Raw genomic sequence first — 17,188 nt, 5'->3', positions numbered from 1 at the left:
CTGCAGGGTAACCCTTTTGATCCTGTTAAAAACAGCAATGAAAAAACCTGCTATTCTTTAGACGGGTGAGAAAATAGCAGGAAGGAAATGGCACATGTTTGTACCTGATGATCTGCATGTTCCCACAGTTTAACAGCAGCTTGGCATTGTCTTTTCAAGATTCTCAAAGAAAACTCCACAGAAAAAGTCAAATGCTTGAACAAAGTCGGTATTCCTTGGATGGGAAACAAGCGCATATTACCACACCTAATAGCACACGTCAGCCCATGTGACAGGAACCAAGAGCCCCTTCCTCATTCGTACAGCAGCCCCTGGCTCACACATCTTACCCTCTGCTTCAAAGGCAAGGCTGGCTCATCAAAGATGAGAGAAAGAGGAGTCAAAGCTGCCAGGATGCTCACTCTCAATGTTAAAGACCTTGTGTTTTCCAGGCAGGAAAAAAGTCTGAAAGCTAAATTCTAGAATCGTTTGAGAAAAACTCTGGACCACACAGAGTGAAAGATGGCAGATTTGCCATTGTTTTTTGGTTATTTTGCTAAAAATGCATACCTGAATGCATTTGGAATATCTCTGTATAGAACATGGTAATCAGTCCCTGCCTGCTTCACCAACAGAGGAGCAGCCCACATCATGCTCTTGGAGGACTTTGGAGATAAGATGTGAGGGTGGTTGGCCACAGTTGCCCACTGTCCTGTCACTCCCCTCATGCGGAGGGGGACAGTCCACATACCCATCATATCGTCAGCATACCCGTCATACAGTCAGCATACCCATCATACAGTCAGCGTACCCATCATACAGTCAGCGTACCCGTCATACAGTCAGCGTAGCCATCATACAGTCAGCGTACCCATCATACAGTCAGCGTACCCGTCATACAGTCAGCGTACCCATCATACAGTCAGCGTACCCATCATACAGTCAGCGTACCCGTCATACAGTCAGCGTACCCGTCATACAGTCAGCGTACCCGTCATACAGTCAGCGTACCCGTCATACAGTCAGCGTACCCATCATACAGTCAGCATACCCATCATACAGTCAGCGTACCCATCATACAGTCAGCATACCCATCATATCGTCAGCCCTGCATATGCCGGGAAGAGCTGGCCCTGATGGTACCAGGCTTATGAGCTCCGGGAGGTGAGTTCCCCCCATCCTTGTGCACTTGGATGTAATTCTCCAGGCTGGAAAGGTACCCTCTGCCCCTTATGTATTATGAACAATGCTCTCAATTCCCTTTTTACACAATATGTAATTATGTCCTGTTGGACATAAGGGAAAAGGGAACTTCCTCCTCTCTCTAGGTAAGATGTCCCCTCCTGCATGTAAGGCCTACAATCGAGGCCAATACTGTGTGTACCCCATCAGCTGGGACAACCAGGGGGCCTCCAGTAGCCTGGCTGCAAGGTCCAGTCCTCACCTGCTCCTGCGGACAAAGTCTCCCAGCCACACAAATCTCCTTATGACAGCATTGTGCAAGTTCCTGCTTGTCCTCAAATAGCCGGTGTCAGTTCCCTGTCAGCCTGAGAACTATTCAAACAAGCCAGTCACATCCTCATGCAGGAACCAGTGGTCACCTCACCCCCTTGATACTACAGGGCCTACACCCCCTGGCTGTTCACTGGGTGAACAAGTGCACCCCTCGTGTTCCTGTCTGACATGTGGAGCTCTCCCCTGTGCTGTGGGCACGTGGAACTAATCACCTGCTGTCAATCTCACCTGCCCAACATCAGGTGTCATGGGTTTTGTCATCCCCACATCCCTAGGGTGGGAATCCTTCCCTCACCAATGGAGTGAGGAGGAGACAATCAAAGCAATTTCTTAAAGGTAGGTTGAATTTAGAAGTGGTCCCCTACACCCTTGGACATAATTATCTTAATTAAAATGTAAACATGAACATTTCAAAAGAAATAGCCAATATCACTATGAGTTATGTTTAAAAAGGAGACATTATTTTGAGGATCTAAAAGGGCAAAGGGATGTGGTTTAGTCTACAGGGCCTGTGAGGGAAAATGTTAGAAAGGCATTGGGATTAAAAAGATTACAAAATGAAAGCACCGTAAGGATATGAGGTGAAAAGTTCCAAAAGGAGAGCAGGATTGAAGGAGAGAATTTGGAGCAACCAGGCTCACAGGATGGGGAAGACAGGGGTTCCAGAATACTGCCTGAAAGGAGGGATTTTTGTCAGCAGCTGGAAAGTCTCCAGGACACAGGGGAAATAAAGGCAAATGGCATCAGGAGGCAACTGTCTTAGTTATTTTAAACCTGAAGTTCTCTTACTGAACACATGAAACCGTGACAATTTCTCTCACCCATGTACAGTTTGTCTCCCTCCCTCAATTCATATCTTTGAGTTGAGTAATATTTCAATGGTCAGGGAGGGGTTGGGTGAAAACAGGGCAAATATTGGCCATTTATACTTCTTACGTGAAAACAGACACTAAGAACCCAAAACTTAGACAGCCGTGGACAGAAAGTAAGAAGGACCAAATCTCCTCCACTTCATTTTAGTTTTTTCTCCTAATTCCACCTGACTCATCCATTCTGCAACAATCTAAATACTTGCTGTGTCCCAGCCACCATAGTAGGCACTGAGATTAAAGATAAACAAGGTCACCATTTCCCCAAGGGGCCCATCACCTGACATATAAGCAAGAAAACCAGGCTGGGTTACCTCTTGTGAAATAAGGACCAGGAAGAAGCACCTGAGGCAGCCTTTGGAAGAAAGGTTCCAGGGAAGAGTTCTCAGAGGAGCAGGATCAATTTTCCTTGAAGGAAAATTTTGCCTGTAAACAAGACTTAGCCTGATATAGAAGTGCCGTATTAAACAGCCATTGAAGAGATAGAAGTAGCAGGACATAGTGACCATGGGGACAACACAGTGCAAGAAAAGGAGGAATCTAGGATAATTCAGATGGATAACTTTAACAAATAGCCTCAAGGATGTGAAAAAGCATGGCGTGTCTTGGGAATGGTAAGTAGTTTCGGGGTTTCTGGAACTTACCTTTTGGTGAGAAAGAAGACTTGAGTCAAATGATGAAAAAGCCTTGAATGAAAGTAGTCAGCCTTGAAATACTTGAAGCCTTGGAAGTAGGCAGGAGTCAAATGATATAAGGCCTTGGATAGCCATCTAAAAGCAACGGGGGGCGGGGGGGTTACATGACCTGATTTCCATTGCTCACGTTATTGCTCCTTTGGAGACAAAGGGGCAGTTTCGAGAGGTATTCGAGGGAAATCTCTTGAAAGAGTCTAATTTAGCCAAACATTGTAGTTGATTCAATGGGAGGCTGGGAAAGCAAGGATGTTGAAGGACTGGTTTCTGGCTGGGGTAACTAGATGCAGTGTTGTTAAGGCGGCCAGCACCCCGAGGAGGCAAGAGAGGGTGCTAGCCCAAAGCTCTGCACAGGGACCCAGGAGGAGAGTGTGCATTGTGACAAATACATCTGCAGGATATAAGATGTCTAGGGATTTGTGTCTGGTGGCCTCTCTCCTCTGTCATTGACAGGGCTGAGCCAAGAGCTAAGGGTGAGAGGGCAGATGCGAATGTAGATGCTCTGAGTGCAGGGGCCCTGGTCCCCCAGGTTTTGCTAAGAGAACACAGGATGGAGAGGGGAAGAGAGGGATGTTCGGACCATCTCAGCTTGACCAGGTAGGGGGCTGGGGAGGAGCCACACTGACTTTTTCAGGAAGGCAGTCCCTCACCGCGGCCCTAAGGCACCTGTTCATACCTCATTGGATTGCAGTGGATGTTTTTCTCATCTTTTCTCTACTGGATGGTATGATCCCTGAAGGTGGGCACAGTAATCTTTCATCTCTCTATCCTCCTGCCCAGCATTAGTAGATCCTTAAAGTTTTCCTGAATGATTGACTAGTTTGATACGGAGGAATCTAGAGAGACAACAGCAAGATTAGGAGGTGGTTTAGCACTGAAGAACTTCTAAGTGATTATTAAAAAGCCTGGGTTTGGTGATGACTATGAGCTTCTGAAGACTTGTGGAGGTTAAATTCAAGTACCTGTGAGGCTTATATCTGTTGTCATCTGCTCAGCATTTCCCGAGGGCTGGGCTGGCGTGAGATGGACGGCACCGTCTTGATGCAAGCAAGTTTTATTTATTGAACACATTACACGATGTTATACACTCACCATATCAAAGCATAGGGCTATGCTGCATGTTTTAGCCTCTGTGGGGAGAAGTACAGTGTAGGGTACTGTCCTTGTTCTCAATTAACTGACAATCTCTCTGGGAAACAAAATGCGACCTGTGCTGTGCATGAAAGGGAAGTTTGCGTTCTGGTCACCGAGAGTCAGCATAGCGGTTGTCAGATTCTCCTCCTGATCTTTTGGGTACAGACTGGATTGACCTCCTTCAAGTGTGGCCATACCCCCAGGTCTGTGTGCCAGGGAGTTGAACAGCAAGCCCATGATTTTAGTGTTATTCACAAGACGAATAAGGAAAATGATAACATTTGACAATGAGCTTTATTTCACTAATACTCTTCGTCCTGGGGGTAGGAAGTCATGTGACGTGAAAATAAGAATTAAAGATTGGATAAGAGTGTGGAGACAGGGTGGACGGCGCAGATTCTGGGCAGGGTCTTGGGGGCCCAGCAGACAGGACTGTGTTCTCCTACTTGTGGTCTGAGGTCTCTGGGCCCCGGTTCCTCCCACTGCAAGGCAAGCACACTAACTAACGCCTTCCTCACGGGCTTATAGTGAAGCCCAAGGAGGCCATCTTGTGTCTGGCATGTAGTGAGACGTGTTCTCTGAAGCCAGCTACACATACGTGAGCCTGGACGGAGCCTGATGGACTCTTGGTGAAGCAGCCATGTGTGCAAATCCACACTCCACCCCGGGGAATGTTTCTACCTATTGGCCTGAGAAAATGCGTTCTTTGCAAAGCGCTGCTTAGACTATAGGCTGGAATTGAATGCTTGTATAATTTATAAACTAACCCCCTTCCTTATTTTTAATTTATTATTAATAAAATATAATGATGACAATGAAGATCTAATGATATAAAGTACTGAACCCAAACTAGGGGCAGGCCCTCGTTCAGCAACATTTTCTTTTGTGTATTGAAAGTGAAATATAACTGGCGGCTAGAAACGGCACAGGGGATGGTAGCTGTCACTCTTGCGGTTGCTATTTATTATTTGGTGATTTCCTTTCATGGATGTATGATTGGTGTGAAGAAATGAAGCCTTCATCCTGACGTGGCATAAAGTATGTTCTTTCTTTGTTTTTCTTTTGGCTGTGCCGCACGGCTTGGCTTGCAGGATTTTAGGTCCCCAACCAGGGATTGAACGCTGGGCCCTGGCAGTGAAAGCACTGAGTCCCAACAACTGGACCGCCAGGGAATTCCCTAGTGTGTTCTTTCTTTTCTCACTTAAGGGCCTACTGAATTTTTGTTCTCATCACATTTGATCAGAGTTGTATGGGAATAACCTTAGTTTCAGGAAGCTTGCCTTTGAAACTGTGTTGGTGTCAGACATAAAGAATAATGCAGATGGGTTTGTGGATTAATTTTAGAGTAATGAAGAGTGTTCTCATCTGGTTAAAATGATTGTGTTCATGCTGGCATTTTAAGATACATTTGCGGATTTGATTTTATGCCTAATATGTTGTTTATTATTTTCATTTACTACCGAAATTAATGGTGTTATGCTTACATAGGCCCGGAACTCCTCTTCAGACACTGTTTTTGTCAAGCTTGTGTTGGAAGGTTTTTAGAGCAAATTATAACCTAAGGCTGTCTTTGTGATGTTGCCATCTTGAACCCTCGGGGGAGGTAGGTAGGGCATACATAAGTACATAAATACATGCTGTCAAACATCCAAATAAAAATGTGAAATATTCAATTTAAAAAAATGAGTATTTTATCTATACAGTGCCAAAACACCCAGATTTTTGGCTGTCTTTGAATATGGGTGGGCGTGGAGAGTCAAAGAGACAGAGCCTGAGCTGGCTTGGTCTCTCTCTCTTTTATCTGGATTTGGAAAATAATCCAGAGCTGTGTCCTGCAAGCAAGCATCAGCCCTGAGTATGGAGGTAACTGCACCCTGCTAGTTCTTCCACCCCGTGATTTTTCCCTGCTCCAAGGCTCCCAGGAATTCCTCTCTCTGGGAGGCATGCCTCCAAAAATCATGAGGGCTTCCTGGAAGCACAGACATTCTTACTTGTCTCTTGTGGCTAGTTTGGTGGTAGGCTAAGCCACTGGTGACTTTTTTCTCACAGTGGATATAGGCAAATGTCACTTGCATTTCACACTAAAATATTTAAACATGCACAGACATATTCAGGATCTCTGATTTCTCTAAGAAAGGGAACAGTTTGCATAACAGTTATGAAATCAAAAGATGTTTTAAAATGTTCAGGATGGTTATAGTAATAATAGCTACCATCTAGTGAGGGCTTTCTGGGGCTTGCTTTTTTATGTGCATTATTTTTTCATAGGGTTTTTCCTGTGAGATAATGACTGGTAAGTAGCCCCAGTTTACGATGATAAAACTGAGGCTCAGAGAGGTTAAATAATTTGTCCAAGATCACACAGCTAAAGGATGGTAGAGCCAAGGGTCTGTCAGACTGCAAGCCTGCTTTTATTATTGTGTTCTGATAGAACCTCAACATGTTTGTATATATGACATCTAGTCAGACTAGAGGTTAACCTATATGTGGTAGTTTACGGAGTGTTCCTGTTGTAACCCATGATCCATTTTGCTTTAAAAAAAAAAAAAAAAAAGGAATGTCCCTTTCCCTTCCATAAGGGATCCCCAATATGTTCCCTGAAGGAGTACATCCCACCTGCCTGAGAGTCACCTGCCTGTCAGCCCAGGGAAGATTTTGTCAACCTTTGTTTTCTTCAGATAATGTTACCAAAAATCATTTCTCTGTAATATAAAAAGCTATTTTATAGCTTTTTGCAATTACACATAATTCCCCATCCCACGTAGAATTCTGATAAACCTCTCCTGAACTCAGAGACCTCCTCCCCTGCCTACTACTCACAGTTCGTACTACTTGAGACACGTTGGTTTAAAACTGATGTGTGAAGTGTATCATTGAAACTGTGAGATAAAAGGTAATATAAAAGTCTCTTCTCCCTCCCATGAGTACTGCATAGAGAAGATGTTGATTATGAACTCTAAAAGCCAGCCAGCTCAATTTCACAGTGACAAAGGGACTGGAGATCAGTGAGTTGGCATCTAGCATCCCTGCTAGGAAAGTCCAAGGCTACATGGAGGCATCTATACCATGTCACTCGAGGGACAACTGAAAAGTTGCTTGGGAGAGAGTCACCACACAACTCTAGGGGGCACCACTCAATTTACATTGTGCAGTGTGCAACATATACAACTGTACACCACAGTCCTACTTGCACCAATATTAACTTCAGCTCAGTTCTCTGAGAGGATCTGAGCTTCTGTTCTTCATATTGAAGATATTGCGTGAGATAATAGAAAATATATATTTTGGTTTCTGCTCCTGATTCCTGGGACAGAGCTTTAAAAACCGTTGTAATTTCCTAAGTGATAAGAGCATCAGGAGCATCTTTTGTTCTAACATTTGGTCTTTGGCCCCAGTTCCTGACACTGGGCTCCTAAATCCCTTGGGATTTCCTGGGTGATAGGAGAGTCCTTTGTTCCAAGGAGGTGATTCTGGGTGGACTCCTGAAAGGCGGCTGGTCACCAGAAAGACCAAACCATGATTAGAGGCTTGAAATTTTCGCCCCACCCCCATTCCCCAGAGTGGAGAGAAGCTGGAGAGGGAGAGCATATTGATTTCCCATGTGATGAGGGCTCCATAAAATCCCAATGGTATGGGGGTCCAGGAGTTTCCAGGTTGATGAACACATCCACATACCAGGAGGGTGACACACCCCAACTCCACAGGGACAGGAGTGCCTGTGCTCGGGACCCTCCCAGGCCTGCCCTGTGTATCTCCTCATCTGGCTGTTCTTCTGTATTACTCTATCCTTTAATAAACTGTAAATGTAAGTTGTGTTCCCTGAGTTCTGTGAGCTACCCTGGCAAATTAATAGAACCCGTGGAGGGGGTTGTGGGAATCTCTGACTTGTAGCCAAGTCAGACAGAAGTTGCAGGTGACCTGGGGACCTGTTTCTTGCAACTGGCATCCCAGGTGGGACCGAGCCCTTAACCTGTGGGATTTGGTGCTACCTCCAGGTAGATAGTGTCACAATTGAGTGAAATTCTAGGACACCCAGCTGGTGTCTCAGAGTTGCCTGATGCGGGGCAAACTCTGCCACACATGGTGTCAGGAGTGTTGTGAGTGTGGAGGTGTGAGAATCAAGGAAAGACACAGGGGTGAAGACGGGGGTCTCTCAGTACTGTATGAATGTGCTCTTTTGGAGGAATAACCTAGTTGTCTACTCTTAACTGTTATCCTAGAGAAAGTTCCCGAGTAACAGAAGTTGGGAACAAGTCAATTTTGCTTTTGAAAGAGGTCAACTCAAGCTAAGAAGTGCAGACTGAAATCTGGCTCTATGTTGAAAGATCTTGAGAGAACGGGGATGGCCCGGATCAAGGAGCTGGGAGACCTTAAAGGAGGGAAAAGGACACGTTTTCCATCGCTGGGATCTCCTTTTACAGTGTGGCCTGGGTTCCTCCAATCAGCCACGTCCAGCTTGCTCCTCTGTACTCTTTCCAAAGCACTGGACCTCATTAGGGTTCTTTTGATGGAATGTTGATACGGCTAGAAGTTTCATAAGCTGAAAACGCAAAAACTCTTGGGCTTCAGAAGTCTATGAAGTGGAAATTATTAAAATCCTTCTGGGGTACCTACCATGTGACAGGCCTGGGAGATACAACTAAAACTGGCAGAGACCTGACATCAGTAAGAGGCGGCCGGCACACACTAAGATGTTTATATATTTCATGTGTTGGATCTCCATAAATGTAAGAGGTAGTGCACGTGATCTGGATGTCAGAACACTTCAATATTAAAATAAAGGGATGAAAGATCAAGCTTTTCAAAGTATAAATGAAATTATTATCAAAAGCAATTAAAAGTGATTGAAAGAGTCTTGCCAAAGACAGACAGATATAAAGGACACAGTAGCTGGTATGTAAGCCAAAGAAACAGCAGGAGTCCAGCGTGCCGACTGGTGAGAACAGAAACCACCCGCCCCCATGCAACCTGCGGTCCACATGAACTTGAGCCGAATGTTCCATGATATTCATTAGCATAACTTTACTACTCCAAGACACTCTTTCCCAGGAAAATAACTTAATTGTTCACTATAGGAACAATTTATGGGACCCACCAGCTCTTCTATAGAAAGGATCGTTTTCATACCAAGTTTGGATTCTTTGCCTAAAATTTCTGCCCTCGTCTTTCCCAACCATCCTAAAGTATTGTATTACAGCATGATCTTCAGTCAATCCTAATCAAGCATCCCCCTCCTCTGCCCCCTCATAGAAAGACCTACCTTAAACCTGAAGCGATCTGGAATATACCACTCTTTACAAAGAGATATTTTTTTTCTTGAACTCTCCTTATCTGTCCAAAAAGCAGAGCCTCCCCAAATAATTCAACCATCATAAATCCCCTCCCTAGGAGTTTTGCAACCAGAGAGTCACTCCTGTCACTGAACATGAGAAATCAGAAATTGGCACTGGCTAGGACTTCCCTGGTGGTCCAGTGATTAAAACGTCGCTTTCCAATACAGGGGGTGCAGGTTCAATCCCTGGTCAGGGAGCTAAGATCCCACATGGCTCACGGCCAAAAAAAAAAAACATAAAAGAGAAACAATTTTGTAACAAATTCAATAAAGACTTAAAAAAAAATAGTCCACATCAAAAAAATCTTAAAAAAAAAAAAAGAAAGAAATTGGCACTGGTATAAGAAATCACCTAAACAGATAGGTACCCTTTTTCCCGCTCATCTTCCTTTATTAAGATGGTATATAAAGCCCCCAATTCTAACCATCTTTTGAGTCACAATTTTCTGTGAACTCCCACAAATTTAGGTGAATAAAAAGCTGCCTTTTCTCTTGCTAATATATCATTTGTCAGTTTAATTTGCAGAGCTTCAATACTGAAACTAAGAGTATAGAAGAAAAGTGTTTCCTCTCCAACAAACCAAATTAAAAAACGTCAACAATATTCAATCTTGTCCTTCCCATTTCAAGATGCTATAAAAGCTCTGTGGAGCTCCCCCGCACAGCAATAAACTCAGCTTCGCCTTGTCAACATGGAGTTGGTGATATTTGGAGAGTCAGCCCTTGACTCTGCAATTCAAAAAGTGGTGAGAAACTTCTTATATAACAGACAGGCTTCCACCTAGCCGTAATATTACTATTCCACTGGAAATCACAGAAAAAGTATTCCTTTTTGTCAGGAAGCAAGTCTTAAAAATATTTGAAACAGATTTGTCCCACAAATGAAAATTTGTGTATGGGCAGAAAGGGATAGAATTTTTTCATTAGATCCCACATAGAGATGGAGTGCTGTGCTTTGATTTGCAAGACTCTAAATGTCCTATAAGATGTTAATTCTGCCATTAAACAATTAGTTTGAAGACTTAGTATAGCTCATCCCTCACAAACTTGGAGCCCAACATACTGAATTCATAAAACACTCATGGCTATAGCAGAGTTCATTAAATAATTTGCCATAGCTCACCTGGTCACTTCATTGGCTCCTGAGATGCTAATACAGAGGCAGATAACAGAGCCCATGTATAGTGAGGGGGCCATGCCCCATCCTCTTCCAAGGGGCTCGGGGGGTTTTTAGGAAAAGGTAAAGAGCAAGACTTAGGAATAGATGTGCATCTTGGTTTCCTGGAAACTAGTCACCAGGCAGTATAATCTTCTTCAATTCTGTGATAATAACTGGTAGAACATTTTCTGCTTTTTAGACTGAGTTAAAATGATAGCCCAGATTCGGTCCTTCCCTGTAATAGTAAGACTGTTATTTCAAAGTGCAGCCAAGATGGTTAGGCTAGTTCCGGAGCCATTGACTGCTGTTTCCATTAAAGGAATAGTACAATTCAAATAATTATTATTTTTCCATTAAAATGAAAATTGCTTACCCAGAAGAAAACAGAGACTGATATTTCAACTCTGCAGCCTATTACAAGGGGTTGGTACAAAACATGTAAAGAACTTGGTTGTTGACTGTCTTAAACTGAGCAGAAACGTATAGAGTAGGTAACAAAATTGGTCAGAAGACTTTAATTCATAAGAAAAATATAAGGAATGACTATTATGCTTTGGAATGGTATGATTACAGTATCATTTGGAAGAGGCAAGCCAACTCCACTAGGTATGCTAAAATCATTTTACCAAAATGATTTAAAAATCTTCCATGTATTTTAAATGGCATAAGTTCTATTAACTTCATTCACAGATATAATAAAGGCAATACAAACAATGTTAAGAGCTGTTATGTGGCAAGAAATGATATAATACAGATAAGGAAAATGAAATTATGGTCTTGTAAGATTTGATCTCAGGTACCTCAGAGAATTGGCACTCGGACTGGTTATCAGACCTAAGAAAGGATGAAATTGCTCTTAAGGGGTTGTACTGCATGGAAACCAAAATGACATCAAGCTTCAATAATTCAATTCTAGGGAAGGCTGAGGAGGATGGGTTTGTTTCCAATAGAGCCCAAGAGAGTTCTGGCTGGTGTCTTAATTGCTGTTTTAAAATAATGAAGAGAACTAAAACTTTTCTAACAGCCTCTTCCTACTTGTCCAAAAAGCAAAGTCCAGAGTAAGTATTTGACAGTTGACACAAGGATGCTTTGTTTGGGAAAACATCAGACGGTAGGCTATTAAGAGCTGGAATAATACCAAGGGGCTTCAAAGAAAGAAAGAGAAGGCATGAGAAATAAATAGGCAGAACTGAACTGAGAAGAGATAGCGCCAAGGTGTGCCAGACACAATGGTCCTTTTCTTCTCCCGGGACATTTGAGATTCTAATGAGGGGAACAAATCCATCCAGCTCACAGCGCGGCTCAGTCAGGAATGTGACTTCCAGGGAGAACGTGCAATGGCATGAAATCCTTTGCAGAGAAATCTCACGGGCAGCCCTTCGACTCCTGCTGAAATTCCCAGGATCCACAGGAAGGTCTGCTTCTGAGCAGGGAAACCCAGCTCCTGTGTGCAAGGTTACCTTTAAGGCTCCCACACAACTATTCCAGTAGACTGAAGGGAAGAAAGAGTCTTGACGGTGTGTTTCCCAAAGCCTTAGGCATTGTCTCCCCCATTAAAGACTTCTGAACTGATTCAATTTTAGATTGAATTTGACTAAACTGTTTAAATGTCAAGCAGATAGAGCTCCACGGTGTCCTTGGAAACACAGTATCTTCTGAGCGGAGGCTCTACCCTCTGTCTGGGATTAAAGGGGGTGGGACGAGGGGGCCGTGGGGAGCCCGTTCTGATCAACAGCTATTTCTTGGGCTCAGGCTATGTATTTGGTTCTGTGGCACAGACCACGATAGAGGCATGATGCCTATTTTCAAGAAGTTTGACACCATGTAGAATTAGCATTACTAATTCCAGGGAGTGTCTTGCTGGGCAAATGGTTGGAATGTTCATTTCAGAAATTTACCAGCAAGATCCATCACCCCTTCAATGGAAAGTATCAACAGACAGTCGATGCCCTAAAATTCTTTGAGTCCTTGGTTTGAAAACCCTCACCTCATTCTTTTCGTTAATCCTGGACTGTTGTACTGTGATCCTAACTTGATTCGAATCATGGCTCAGCTTTGAAAAACTCACCTTTAAACCAAACTTCAAATCCTCAGTAAGATTCAACCTTGCCCTTTTCCTCCCAAGATGCTTCCAGAACTGTTTGGAGGTGGTGCTCTCCCTCACGGCAGTAAGTGGTAAACTCAGCTTTGTCTCATCAAGAAGATGTGTTGGCAACAGGGATATACCCACAAATAAATGGTAGGTAGGTGGTAGAACCAGAATGCCACACCAGTGTTATCTGACTCGAACACTCACTCTCTAACAGCTACATATAGTGCTTCTCCTGAGTGGGGTTGGTACTTAGATTTCTCTGGGATAGAATTTGAACAAAAAGAAAACTTTGTGACCGAAAAGCAAACACAAAACCCCTAGAGTCAAACCAACACCTGAAAGTTATTCCACCCAGGCAATTTTCTGTTGCATTAGACACAAGTCTGTGTGATTATATAACAGGAAATTGACTCTGCAAAATAACTGTAATTGTACCATCTGACAAGTAAACTACATGAGAGAATAGCAAATTCCTTTTAAATGAATACCTTGTAAAGGAATAGAGGGAAGAACTACATCCATGTAGGCCCCATTTCTATTTTTTTGGCTGACAAATACCCTTTGTCAATACTTTCTGACCAGCTGTTCATTTTAAAAGGCGTCGCTGTTCTCTTTGTTTGTATCCTGTTTGCTGTCTGGTACAATTACAGAGTAAATTAAGTTGGGTACCACAATATGCATTATGCTCTTCACGCCAGTAGAAGCTGTAGTTGTTAAGACATTTCTATTGTAACCCCAAGTTTCACTCCATTGAAACTTTCCAAAACATTATCCTTTGGGGTTAAATTTTTCCTTGCTTCTTTTGAGGCCAATTTTTTTTTTTTCTTTTTGGAACATAGAAAAAGATTGCCTGCAGCTGCTTCTGAGTTATTGGTGAATTAAATCAAAATGGCTATTTCCATTGTAAAATACTTTGTTTTATAATCTCTGCAAAACACAACAAAGAAAGTTATCCCAACAGAAATCCTCATAACACTTTAAGAGTTATGTAAAAGACAAATTTATTACTATTTGCTGATTAGACTGATTTCCAGGTAAAAAACCAAAACAACCCTACCTTATGAAGATAAGAAAGCAAATTACTAATTCAGTAAGTTCAAACACTTAGCTTATGTTAAAAAGGCACCATTCTTCACTTATTGACAAATATTAACTAAGTGCCTACTTTGTGCTAAATGCATTTAATCTCTCCAATAACCCCTGTGGACAAAATACTGTTTTGCAGATGAAAATACAGAAGCATAAAGTGATGCAAATTAGAAAAACAAGATAAAATGAACACTTTCAATAAATTAATGGAAACTAATTAATGGTATTCATTCAACGAACATTTATTGAACACCTACTCTGTGCCATTGGGACTACAAAGGTGAGGAAGACAGACATGGTTCCTGACCTCATAGACCTTGTCCTGTGTAATGTTTTTTTTGTTTTAATTAATTAATTAATTAATTAATTAATTAATTAATTTTTATTTTTATTTTTGGCTGTGTTGGGTCTTCGTTTCTGTGCAAGGGCTTTCTCTAGTTGCGGCAAGCGGGGGCCACTCTTCATCGCGGTGCGCAGGCCTCTCACTATCACGGCCTCTCTTGTTGCGGAGCACAGGCTCCAGACGCGCAGGCTCAGCAATTGTGGCTCACGGGCCTAGCTGCTCCGCGGCATGTGGGATCTTCCCAGACCAGGGCTCGAACCCGTGTCCCCTGCATTGGCAGGCAGACTCTCAACCACCGCGCCACCAGGGAAGCCCCTGTGTAATGTTTTTAATTCTTGGGGCTGTTAAGAGGATTCTATAAAGCAAAGGATATTAAACAAAAAAAAAGCATTTCATCTGTAGGGGGCTAAGTATCTCTAAACTGAAAAATGTATAATGCGTCTCGAATGGGACACCTTCGAGTGTGTAGAGATAGATAATCTAGTTTTGTCATTTTCAAACTCTACTTCTAGATGTCCATACAGGCCCTTCTCAAAGTCCCACATGAATGGGAGAGGAGCAGAGAGATGAAAGGAAAGCAGGGACAAGATAGAAGAAGGCTCTGTACTCCATTTTAATAAGAACAATCCTATGATCTTTATACATATTAGTTTCTAATATTATTGGAAGAAAGGATGCTACTTCAAAAAAAGAAAAAAAGAAAGAGGATGCCATTTCAAAATCATTTTTCTGGTCTAAATACCTCCCAAGAAAACCCTTATATCTACTATATCATTTCCTTCTGTTTTAGGTTGAATACAAAAATGGGAATAATTAGATTAGTGAATGGTCAAGACAAGAATTTCAGATGTGATCATAATTAATGCAAATTGTCCTCCTACAGATCTTACTCAAGAATTCATTTCAATATTGAAGAAGCCAAGAGGACCATACAGTTCAAGAGCCGAAGGTTTATTCACGTCATTCACAAGGAATTTCAAATTAGAGATGGATCTGTAAGATAAAACTTCATTTAGGGAAGGCCTGGGAAGAAAGAAACTCCCTACTACAAAGGATGGCCTCCCACACGTTCGAATCATTGCACCCAGGATAATCATCTGTCTTGTTCAAAAGCATCAAAGGAAATGAACCACATCACCTTTCTTCATTTTCCAGAGAAAATCATCCACCATGTGAATCGAAGCCATTCTGGATCAGAAGCCCCTCTGCTGTCAGATAAAGAGATGTTATCAAACCCATGTATAGAATATCCAAGACCAAGGGGCAATTTATCAAGATTAGGAAAGTTCTTTAATCATCTAAATCCAGATGCTTAGAAGAATCCACACTGTTCAAGAGATGCAGGCCCTTCTGGCAACAGGGAAATTAGTACTTCCTGCAGCACTTTTTGCAGCTCTGGAAATAACACTAACCCTTTATCAACTTCATCCATGCTTATTGTTATCTAGTCCAAGCTCATACCTCTCGCCACACGACAGGCCAATAGACTGAGAGACGAGGTGTTAGGGCAAGGAATTGCAATTTTATTCGGAAAGCTGGCAGACAGAGAAGATGGTGAACTAGTGTCCCAAAGAACCATCGTGCCTGAGTTAGAATTCAGGCTTCTTTTATACTGAAAGGCGAGAGGGTGTGGCTGGTTGTTGTGAACTTCTTGATGCTGGAATCCTTCCTTCTTGCAGCTGTCAACATAGGTCTGGTCACATGTTTCTGTAAACCTCTAACAAGACGAAGGATATTCTCTACTCTGCAACTTTTTATCTCCATATGAATGGAAAAGTATTATACCTTTAAAGGTCAGAGCCTTGAGTATGGGCTCTCCTGCATATTTCAGGCTATAGGCAACATTCTTTTACAAAAGGTTCAGAGCCAGCCTGACTAAGCACAAGCAACAGAGCACAGGGTTAGAGCTGAAGGAATAGATCCAATATGGAGTCAGGTTTGTTCCTCTCTGTTACATTGTGAATAGTGGAGACCCATTGTGCTAGTTCTGGGTAACCGTGCTCTATGTCAGATCTGGACCAACCAAGAAGATCAGGAGTAAGAGATAAGAACCCCTGGGAGGACTAGGTCTTCCTCATGGATTGTGTTCACGATGCTGAATACTTAGTAGAAAATAAATATTTACTGATGAATCAATGAACGCACAGGAATATTACAGACCCAGCAAGTACCATACACAAGATGAAGGCTGTGGTGGGGAAGTGAGATAGAATAGACAGGGGACCAGAGGCTCATCCAGTGCACTGAAAGCAAGAAACTAGAAAATGAGACAAAACTCATCTCCCATGGGCAGTCTCTCCTACACTATACTGTGTGGGGAAAAGCCTTAACAGGCTTCCCTGGTCGTAGCCAATCCAGGCCAGAAGAATCAGAGGCTGTCGTAATGCAGCAATTCCCTGCATTACCAAATTGATCCCAAACATGAAATAAATCCCCTGTTTGGGGCCACTTGAGTAACCTAAACTCTCACCCTAATCTAGTGATGATTTATAAAGTTGTTTTTATCTAGGATGTAATCTAGGTCATGTATGGTTTAAGAGACTATACTTGGATTAGGTAAAGCAATATAAAACAGTTTGAGCAACACTTAGAAGAAATCTGGCCTTGGAGTCGACCACATGCATAGGCTCTCATCTGTGTGACGGGAATAGCGGTTGACTAGGAGAACCCCTGTATAAAACAATGTCTCCCCCATCTCCTTTCACATATTCTGAAAGTTCGTCACTAAGCAGCATGATGAAGAGGCATGAGCATTGGATCTGGCATCTGACCTATAGATGTGCCACTTATGAGAGGTGTAAACTCGGACAAATTCCTTACGTCTCTAAACCTTCATTTGGAACATTTGAGAATAATTCCTATTCAGTAGGGTTATCATGAAGTTTAAGCAAGGGAGTGTGTGAAGCCCCTGACCCATAGTAGCTACTCCACACGTATTGTTATTGTTGTTATTAATTCATTGCCTTGAGCTGTGATGACAATTT

This window comes from Eubalaena glacialis, chromosome 2 (assembly GCF_028564815.1).
Source record: "Eubalaena glacialis isolate mEubGla1 chromosome 2, mEubGla1.1.hap2.+ XY, whole genome shotgun sequence".
Taxonomy (NCBI): Eukaryota; Metazoa; Chordata; class Mammalia; order Artiodactyla; family Balaenidae; genus Eubalaena; species Eubalaena glacialis.
Note: the sequence above shows the minus strand (reverse complement) of the source record.